At 40.5% G+C, this 11172-nt stretch overlaps 1 long non-coding RNA gene across 1 annotated transcript; it reads left to right on the plus strand.

The window, feature by feature from the left end:
• The first annotated feature begins 6935 nt into the window (after nt 1-6935).
• LOC132616175 (uncharacterized) lies at nt 6936-9608 on the plus strand. The gene is made up of 3 exons (XR_009573035.1): nt 6936-7163; nt 8102-8147; nt 9215-9608. It is a non-coding gene; the product is annotated as an uncharacterized LOC132616175 (long non-coding RNA).
• Nucleotides 9609-11172: the final 1564 nt, after the last annotated feature.

Below are 11172 nucleotides of genomic sequence, written 5' to 3' on the forward strand. Positions count from 1 at the left end.
TGGCTGTGGTTATTCATGCATTGAAAATATGGAGACATTACCTGTATGGAGTGCATGTCGATATTTATACAGATCACAAGAGTCTTCAATACATTTTCAAGCAAAAGGAGTTAAATCTGTGGCAGAGGCGGTGGTTAGAGTTATTGAAAGATTATGATGTAAATATTTTATATCACCCCGGAAAGCCAAATGTAGTAGCTGATGCGCTTAGCCACCGATCAATGGGCGACCTATGTGAAGTTTGTTTGAAAAAGAAAGAGATGATTCATGAGCTCCACCAGCTAGCTAATCTTGGAGTATGTTTAATTGATTCAGGTAGTGCTCGAATTGGTATTACTGATCCCACAGTTTCGTCCCTGAATATGGAAGTGAAAGAGTGACAATACGAAGCTCCTCAGTTGAGTCATTACAGAGACGTATTTCATGAAAAAGAGAAGTCCCCATTTGAAACTTCTATGGATGGAATTCTCAGATACGAGGCAGGCTATGTGTTCCGGATGTCGCGGAATTGCACCGTCGAATTCTAAAAGAAGCCCATTATTCTCGGTATTCTATTCACCCAGATGCAACCAAGATGTATCATGATCTCAATTTGATATATTGGTGGGATGGCATAAAAAGAGACATAGCAGAATTTGTAGCTCAGTGTCCAAATTGCCAACAAGTGAAAATCGAACATAAAAAACCAGGAGGATTATTGCAAGCAATGGAAATCCCTACTTGGAAATGGGAGGTGATCAACATAGATTTTATTGTGGGGTTACCTCATTCCCGAGGCAAGTGTGATTCCATATGGGTGATAATGGACAGACTCACGAAAGCAGCTCATTTTCTTCCAGCCAGAACCACATACTCAGCAGAAGACTATGCAAGGTTGTATCTCAAAGAAATTGTGCGACTCCATGGTATAACGATATCCATTATCACAGATAGAGGAGCACAGTTTACAGCCAAGTTCTGGAAATCCTTCCAAGAAGGTCTAGATACCCAAGTGAAGCTTAGCACGACATTTCATCCGCAGACCGATAGACAGGCTGAACGTACCATTCAGACTTTGGAAGATATGCTACGGGCCTGTATACTAGATTTCGGTGGTAGTTGGGATGATCACTTACCTCTAATTGAGTTCGCATATAACAATTACTATCATTCCAGTATCCAAATGGCTCCGTATGAAGCCTTATACGGCAGGAAGTGTAGGTCTCCAATTGGATGGTTTGAAATAGGAAAAGTACAGCTAATAGGCCCTAAATTGATTCAGCAAGCAGTAGAAAAAGTCAAGCTGATCCGAGATCGATTGTTGACAGCCCAAAGTCGCCAAATATGTTATGCGGACAACCGCCAGCGAGACTTGGAATTTCAGGTTGATGATTGGGTATTTTTGAAGGTGTCGCGAATGAAAGGAGTGATGAGATTTGGCAAGAAAGGGAAGTTAAGTCCACAATACATTGGACCTTATAAAATTATCCGCAAGGTGGGTCATGTAGCCTATGAATTGGAATTGCCTTCAGAACATGAATTAGTTCATCCAGTCTTTCATGTCTCGATGCTCCGCAAGTGTGTTGGGGATCCTACGAGAATTGTTCAGATTGATGATGTCCAAGTGACAGAAAAGAAGGCATATGAAGAAGTGCCTATTGCCATCTTAGACAGGCAAGTACTAAGACTTCAAAATAAGGAAATAGCTTCAGTCAAAGTCTTGTGGCGAAACAACAACCGAGAAGAAATGACTTGGGAGACGGAAGAGAAAATGAAATCCACATATCCGCACTTATTCCAACCCCCAGGAGATATTCAAGATGAAGCACTAACATTATGAGGTATGTATGCTTACTTTTCATGCTTTTGGTCGTGTGTGGCCATAAATATACTGATATTGTATTGTAGCCCTGTGAGGAAATCTTATTATGGGTTGTTGTGACAGGACGGTAGTGCCATATTACAGGGGAAACTCTGGCAAAATTTTCATAGAATTCCAGAGTGTTTAATATTCGAGGACGAATGTTCCAAAAGGGGGGAAGGATGTTACACCTCGGAAAATCTCCCGTTAACGTGCAGTGAATAGGCTAGCGAAGAGCACGATGTATGCAATGTTTCGATAAGTAAGAAATAGCATTTGAGGATCCTAATCAAGATCCAAGGACATTTGACATAAGGGAAGAAGGTTGTCAAAGAAATTAAAGGATATGTTACGTATCGGGTAAGAATTATGTCACGACCCAACTAGGGCCGCGACGGGTACCCGATACTTGTACCGAGCACCCCTTATCTCGTATCATACTCTTACTACTAAGTGGTCCGTGTAAATGAATACCGTCGTTCCTTTAATTAACACTATCATTAATAGCATTATTATAAACATGTATTAATAATCTTTACTAATTTAATATACAACGACGGGGACAAGCAAGGTTATGAAACATCTGACTGTACATATCTATCTACGAGCCTCTAAACAAAATACATATAATAACGAGGAGGGTCGGGTGCTGTCGTGCCCGAACATGTAAACAAAAGTAGTACCAATAAGATGGAGCTCCGGAACAACTGGAGCACCCTCAAGTACCGCTGATGAAGCTCCTAGGAGTCAAGCCCGTCTACCTGCTTACCTGCGCGACATGAAACGCAGCGTCCACAAGAAGGGACGTCAGTACGAGTAATGTACCGAGTACGTAAGGCATGAATAATAACATACGGGAAATACAGGGCATGGATATTGACATAAAGGAAATACACAGCATATCATGAGATAGAAAAGTAACCTGTACATGTGATTGCCCTTTGGCGGATACCATGCATGCTTAGTGCTGCGGAACGTGCAGCCCGATCCATCTGTGCATATACTATAATGTATCGCTGCGGAACGTGCAGCCCGATCCATATACGTATAATACTTTACTTTCTTAGAAAACATTTCTTTTCATATATATAGAAAATCGAACATATCATATTGCCGAGGCGTCGGCTCCGATCCATTTAACCATATATCCTGCGTCCGGGACGATATCATGTATCATACTCCAACTGATCAGGTGGCTATGCGTCTATAGCGCCTTCCCTTTCCCATATTCCCCATATACATATACATATACTTATAACATATAAACAACATGCATGAGAGCCCAAAGAAAGTCATGTCCGTATCGGAGTGACATAAGGTCGGTAGCCTCCGATTACATTATGCAATAACCATGGTCGCTTTGTCTCACCTTGGACGAACTAGTGCTATAAAGCGAGACTATAAATGAAAAATGATATTAAGAGAAAACATGTAATAAGATCATGAAACTCATAGGGTGTCAACTTATGTTCTTGAAGTCTTTAGAAAATGGAATCATAATTAAGGAATAAGGTCAAGGGTCAAGAACTAACTCAATATCCTCGTATTCATATTGGTTTCATAACTTGAGACTTTCAAACACGTAACCATTTTCATCATAATAAACATTTCATCTTCTTTATCCTTATAAGGTTCACTCATCCTTAATGTCATATGAAACTCTTGAACTTATGAAACTTCAACTTTTGAGGGTAAGGACACTATGGAAAGTACCTAATCTTTAATATCATAGGAAGCTTTTAGGAATCATAAGTTTCTAACTCTTAAAAAAAAACATCTACGAGATATCGGAATGGAGTTATTCCATAGAATCATAAACATCTAGCTTTTGAGAGCTAGGAAATATGGAAGCAATTATGAATTCATGACGTCAGAATCATGCCTTGAAAGAAAAGGGGCGAGCCTTAACATACCTTGTTCGCTTCCTTAGTCAATCCAACTTAACTCATGGCCTTTCCAAAATCTATAACAATATTAATGAATATAAACATTAGCTATGAACATCCAAGAATCTCATCCTAGACTAACACTTTGTCTACCGAAATTTCAGCAGCATTTCCCCTGTAAATACATCATCCCCAAAAATTTAACTTGGCCAATTTTAATCAACAACAATCCGAGAATTCAACTCGGCCAATCTATCAACAACAATGCTAATAATCATACTAACAATTTCAACAAACAACCCAAGATACATTCTAACATTAGCAATCTTCGTCATACAATTCAACGATACTTCATTCATATTCAATTCAATTCGCATAACATTCAAAGTGACTCAATCGACATACTACTTCACCCGCGACCTTCCAAATGCGACAAGAACATTAACGACACATTTCCATCTTTCAAGTTCATAAACCATACAAACAATTTACACACTAACAACATTATTTTGCATGAATACAAGAGCACCATATTCAATTCACATCACTTCTAAAACAACTTTCCAACAATAACAATTTAAACTAGAATTATTGAACTTCCCTTTCTCACCATAGAGTTCATTACAACAACAACTAAAATACTAGATAAAATTTGCTCACCATCCCTTCACAATACAACTAATATACACGGCCATACACATACTACACACCCACGGCTACACCACACATATACACGGCTACCACATATCGTCCATATTTTCATAAATTCCATCCATTTTCACATACTATAACATACACCAACATCCATAACATATAAAAAGGAAATGAATTCTTACCTTTTTCTCTTGTCTTCCCACTTAGCTAGAACTTACAACTTGCAAGAATATGTGTTGTTCTTGCTCTAATAAACACTCCAACTTGCTAAGGACCCTTCAATTAGTAGAAAATACTTTTTCAGAAAAAATTTCCAAGGTTTTGTTGAGTTTTTTGCTATGGCCGAATGGCCTTGGAGATTTTTCTCCTCTTTGAGTTCTTTGTTTCTTGAATTTTCTAGAGAATAAGGCAAATAAGATGACTAATAAGTCATCTTTGGACTTATTTAATTTGACCACCATATGGGCTTGGCCCATTTAGTTGGGACGACCACAAGGCCCCCAATAACTCAAGCCCACTATTTTTTTGTTGCACTTCATGAAAATTTATATTTTTTTCAAATTCCAAATTTACCCTTCGTCTTCCTCCATATTTCCGCGAGTCATATTGCAAATTTCCCTTTTTGCCCCTCGCCTTTCTTAATATTTCCACTTCAAGATTTTTCATAAGCAACTTGTATGCCAAACAAAATAAAAATATGGCCTTGCTTGTTATCTTCCCGCGACTATCTTGAATTATCCGAACGCACAAAATGCGGGATATAACATCCTCCCCCCCTTTAGAACATTCGTCCTCGAATGTTGAATTGGCCTCATGGCGTATTATGACACTTTGGGGAGGTCTAATTTATAACTGTCACATACGATCACTTTAGCATATCCGTTTAGAAGCTCAGGTTGCCTGTAAGCCATGGGCCAATTAACTTAGTTTCGTCAATTCCGAACCAACCGATCGTAACTTGTACTTCATACTATACAAAGCCTCATATGGTGCTGCCTCAGTTGTCCCCTCTTTATATTCGTTGACCTCACCAGGTATCTTCTGTATGTTCTCCCTATATTTACCTCATATTACACCCGCTGCCAACTTATTTTTACATCATTTCGTAACCTTCACAATATGCCAACATACTCCGAACTCTGGCCCTGAGTTAATAGGTCCCTTTTTATGAAGCTTAAATCGTCGTAGTTCATTTTAGGTCTAGCACGTTCTCCCCCCTTTATTAAGAGGGTCTACACACGCCTATGCCCTTTAAATAACCATCGCCTTCCGCGGTCTTTTTACAATTGTAATTCCTTCATTGTGGAGTCTGTCACGTCCCCTAACTATGTTCTCACATACTACTGTGTTAGGAATTTCTAGCCTTAACTAGTGTGGATTCAGTATCGATCTTACCCTGTGACATCTGTACTTAGGTCTTTCACTCCGTCTCTTGGATTCCGTTCGGTTAGCATCTTCTATATATCGCAACACTATTTCTGGGACTCTACAGTCACAAATGATATGTTACATGCATATGTATTACTACTATTTTACTTACAAACGTTCCCAACGCCATTCAAACTTACTTTAATCCTGAAGCCCTGTCGTGCTTTCTCCCTTTCTGCTAGTCTAGTCCGTCTTAGCCTACGCGACCTCTATAAGGTTTCTAACCTCTCCACATACTCTAATTTCCCTTAAGTTGGTCTAATTTCACATTCATCTCCGATATCGATATTTATGAAATTTTCAGTACACTTCCCGGGGGTCACCCATCCTGAAATTGCTCTCACTCTAGCACGCTTAACCTCGAAACTTTAATGCATTTCAGTGTCTTAATGCTAGTATTCTTGCCTCCACTCCCCTGAACTACCTTTATCACGTAATCTGGGGCCTTGACAATTTCCGAAACGCTCTCGTAACACATCTTTCCCTTTTTATTACTATTTTAGCCTCCGCAATCCCTAGTATTCACCTTTTACCTATGTGTACGGCTACTTTTCGTCCTAAATTTCCGAATTCCTAATACGTTTAGCTGTTATAGCCCGTACCTTGTACGTTTGGATAGTTCAAGGTCGTCGTGGAAAGTTAAGGGCGAGACCATTTTCAAAACTTATTTTTGGTATACAAGTCGGTTATGAATATTATTGGACAGAACTATTGAGAAATGTTAAGGGCAAAAAGGAGAAATTGCAAAATGGTAAATGGTAATATTGAGGAAAGTCGAGGGGCTTAAGTGTATATACATAGGTAAATGGTGGACAAAATAAAAAGAAGACATATGGATAAAGCTTATGAGATAAGCTAAGTGGTCATCTTTTATTTAAGAAAATTTCAAGAAAATGGAGGAAAACTCTAGACAAAGAAAGAAAGGGAGGCATGTGGTTATTTCATATTAAGTGGGGATTAAAGTGTACAAAAAAAAAGAAGACACTTGGTCTTCTTTGACCAAGTAAGAGGATTCAAGAAAGGAAGAGAAAAATCAAGGAAAAAGAAGAAAATTCTAGAGAGGGACCTAAGTGCAAATATATAAAGGTGGTGGAGGATGTATACATATATGAAGTCATCTTTAATTCAACAAATTTGGAAGAAGAAAGAACAAAAAAAAAAAGAGAAGAGGAGAGTGGGTTTCGGCCATGGCTTCAAAAATTTAGCCATGGAAAATTGATGAAGAAAAACTATTTTCTCCTAGTTTTCCTACCTAACGGAAGGTCCTCTACAACATGGAAGGGTTGTTGGAACAAGAACATCATTCATTTGCACGAATTCATAACTTTAGCCAAGTGAAGAATCAAAGGAGAAAGGTAAGGTTTCATCTTCTTTGTGTATGTTATGGATGGTTTATGAGTATTATAATGTGTGAAAATGGATGAAAAACATGAAAACATGCATATAGAGATGTGGTCGTGTGGTGCATGTGGTGTGTTGTGTAGGAAGAATGGATTAAGAGTATTTAGTATGGTGGTTATGATTGTAATGTCAAGAAATGGGTGGAATTCATAAAGATGTGTATAATGTTGTTGTATGGCCGAATATGTGTAGTATTGTGTAGACAAGATGAAATGATTTTATTTAGAAGTTTAATTGTTGTATGGTGAAATCCATAATGTAAAATGAATGAAAAAAACCATGAATATAATATGTTGGAATGGTAGCCGTATGGAGTAGTGTTGGCCGTGTATATGTGTTGTGTTGTGTGAGAGGATTGAATTAATTATATGAAGTATGTTATTTGTTGTTGCAATGTATAGAAAAGATGGATGAAAATGCATGAAAATATGTAAGAAGTGGTGATGGTCAAATAATAGGCGTTTTGGTAAGTTAAGGTAAATTGATGTTATTTGACATTCTGGTTGTCGTTGTTATGGATTATGTGATGAAGAATGGAGGTTGTTGTTGAAGTTAGCAAACATGAATGATGATGACATGCATGGTTGTTGTTAAATTAGAAGGTTTCGGGCAAAGTAATATGTAGATTGAGTCGTTGAAAGATTATGTGAATTGAATTGAATTAAATGTTGGAATGTTGCTAGAATGAATTGCTAATATTGTTGTTGGTTTGGCTGAGTTCCATTCTCGGATTGTTGTTGCTAAATTTGGCCGAGTTAGAATCTCGGGGGTGGTGTATTTACAGGGGAGATGCTGCCGAAATTTCAGCAGAATATAACTGAATGTGTTGAAAGGCCTAAGGCAAGTATATAACAACGAATCTAATGAATGGACAAATTCTTTTGAAATGTAGATCAACAAGTTGCACAAATGAGCGTAGCTAGTAAGGCGCGGCGCAGGTATGTTAAGGCTAAGCCCTTTCTTTCTATGGCATGAATCCTATGATGTAGTCTTATAAATGTTCTCCATAACGTCCTTGTTTTCAAAAGCTAGAAGTTATGAATTCAAAACATGATTTCCTTTCCAAAAGTTGTAAACGTTACCAAAAATATACATTTTTCTCCAAAAATCCAAGCTTTATGATTTTGAAAGTTTTTATAACTAAAACAATGACTACGAAGTTATCATGACAATAATGAAGCCAGACATGAGAAAGTGTCTATGACGAATATGCCAAGGATATGTTCTTACCATGAATACGACGATATGAAATGTTAAGCTACTTTTGGATAATGACTAGTTTAAAGGTTTTAAAGTACACGAAGTAATATGTTATGATCCTGTTTTATGTTTTCTCGAGATAATGTTCTTCATTGATAGGAGCCTTATAATTGTTCCTTCAAGGCGTGACATGACGACCATGATGATTCCATAATACAATCGGAGGTTACCGACCTTACGTCACTCTGATAGACACATGACTTTCCTTGGGCTCTCATGCATGCTATATATGTATATGGGAGGGGGGAAGGGATACATGTATATGGGGACATGGGAAAGGGAAACATGTTTCATCGCCACCTGGTCAGCTGGCATTATCATCCCGGACGCGGGATGCCCGGACGCGGGATATATGGGCGAGCCGACATATTTCGGCGCAATGTGGGCGAGCCGACTTGTTCGACGCAATGATATAATATGACCAAACAAGCATGCATGGTTTCCGCCTTAAGTGGCATTCATATGTACAGGTATCTCAGTCAGCCTATGATATGCTATATGTCTCCTTATGATATGATCTGACATGATATGATATGATATGATATGATATGACACGATATGATCTGACATGATATGATATGACACGATATGATATGACATGATATGTACCCTATGAGATGCCATATGATTCCTTGTGACTATCCCCACTGGTACCTCTTATTGTGTTGTCGTTCATGCCTTACATACTCAGTACAATGTTCGTACTAACCCCTCTTCTTCGGGGGCTGCGTTTCATGCCGCACAGGTACACCCAGATGAGCCGAAGTCATTATAGAAGATGTTCCAGCGAAGTTGGTAAACTCCATTTGGCCCTGGAGTGTAGCTGAGTCAGCGTGCTATGCCATGATGTCTTGTTCGAAGTTAGAGACTTTGCGGACAGAGTCATGAGTATAGAGTGTCAGCTTGGTAGACGGCTTCACCCGTCACAATGTTATTACGTTTTATGTCGCGGGTCCCATATGATGATAGACATTACTTATGGAAAAAAAATTGGAGAGCTTACTATGTATTTATTTCTTAATTGGTACAAGAGTTTATCTATGTAATAAGAGTCAGCGGGTTCGCTCGGCTCCAGATATGGGGTCGGGTGCCCATCACACCCTAGTAAAGTCGGGGTGTGACATCAGCAATACAAGGAACGGTGTATGATAAAGTAGAATCCAGATCAATTAACACACACACATATCATAGAAAAATGCCAAAAGTGTACCTGTAGCCGCGTTTGCGGAAGGTTCAGGATCCTGCCATCCTGTCAATGCATATATACGGTGCGGAGGACCGGCTGAAATGGGTGCCCCTCCTCCTCTGCCTCGGCCACGGCCTGCTGGAGCCTGGGAAGTCTGTCCAGGAGGGCGCACAGTCGATGACGAACCAATTGTCGATCCGGCGGGCTGAGCTCTTTCTCCCTCATTCCTTAGTGGGCAATCACGCATCAAATGGCCAACCCGCCCACAAGAAAAACAAGCACCTGTACCTACGCGACACTCTCCAGAGTGTGGCCTGTCACACCGAGGACACCGTGGCGGGGGTGGCATCGTCCTGCTGGAATCAGCTCTATACTGGGACCCTGAAGCTCTGGCACCCTGATCTGGTCCTGAATAGGTAGGGCGATCGAATCTTCTACTCGCAAATCGAGGGGGTGCGCTGGCCGCTGATTGGTCTGAATACCTGGGATGCTGTTGTGCCTGTCCCCCTCTATACTCACCCCTAGTCTCGAAAGATCTGGCCCTTTTTCTAGAACCCCTATCATGATAACGCTCACCTCTCTGTAGCTGATATTGTTCCTCCAGATTTTGGGCGTGGGCCTGGATACGTGCAATAGTCATTCCGTCCTGGAGTGAAGCTGTCAAACACTCCTTAACTAAATGTGGCCCCAACCCGCTCACGAACCGATGTACATGATCTCCCATATCAGCCACCATGGCAGGGGCATACCTAGCCAAAGAGTTAAAACGAAGACTGTAATCCCGGACGCTCATATTTCCCTGTTTAAGATTCGAAAACATATCGGCTCGAGCCCGTCGAATCTCCGGTGGTAAGTAATGTCGCAGAAATGCCTCAGTGAACTCCTGCCAAATCGGGGGAGGTGCATTTGCTCCCCTTGAAGATATCCAATTATTATACCACTGAACTGCTACATCCCGCAATCTGTATGAGGCCAACTCTACTGATTCTGTATCCGAAGCATGTATTATCCTCAGTGTCCTCAGCATCTCATCTATGAAACTCTGCGGGTCTTCCTCTGGTTTCGACCCATAGAACTCCGGAGGTTTTAGGGCGATAAAATCACGGGCCTTTGCACTCACTGCCCTGTCTCCCTGGTATGTGTCTTGCCGCTGAGCTTGTGCGGCAACTAGCTGGGTCAGCAACTGAATAGCCTCTGGCATCTGCTGGCCCGAAGCTGCTGGCGGGGGAACTGGAGGTGCTGGGGCTGGAGCTGGAGCTCTCTCCTGCTCTGCTGATACTGGGGAAGCGGGAGAAATCTGGGGAGGAGCCTCGTTGTAAGACTCACCTTCTTCCACTTCCGCTGGTGGCTCCCGTTCAACTCTTCTTCCAACCACCGTCTTGCCCTTATGGGCCGCCGTAGTTTTCTTCTTCACCGACATTACTGAAACCATAACACAGGATCAGGAAAAGCACATAGAAACCTGGTAACATAGCTCTATCGCACGATCTAGAATACAAAGAAGGTCAGATTTCCTA

The sequence above is a fragment of the Lycium barbarum genome, chromosome 10 (assembly GCF_019175385.1).
Source record: "Lycium barbarum isolate Lr01 chromosome 10, ASM1917538v2, whole genome shotgun sequence".
Taxonomy (NCBI): domain Eukaryota; kingdom Viridiplantae; phylum Streptophyta; class Magnoliopsida; order Solanales; family Solanaceae; genus Lycium; species Lycium barbarum.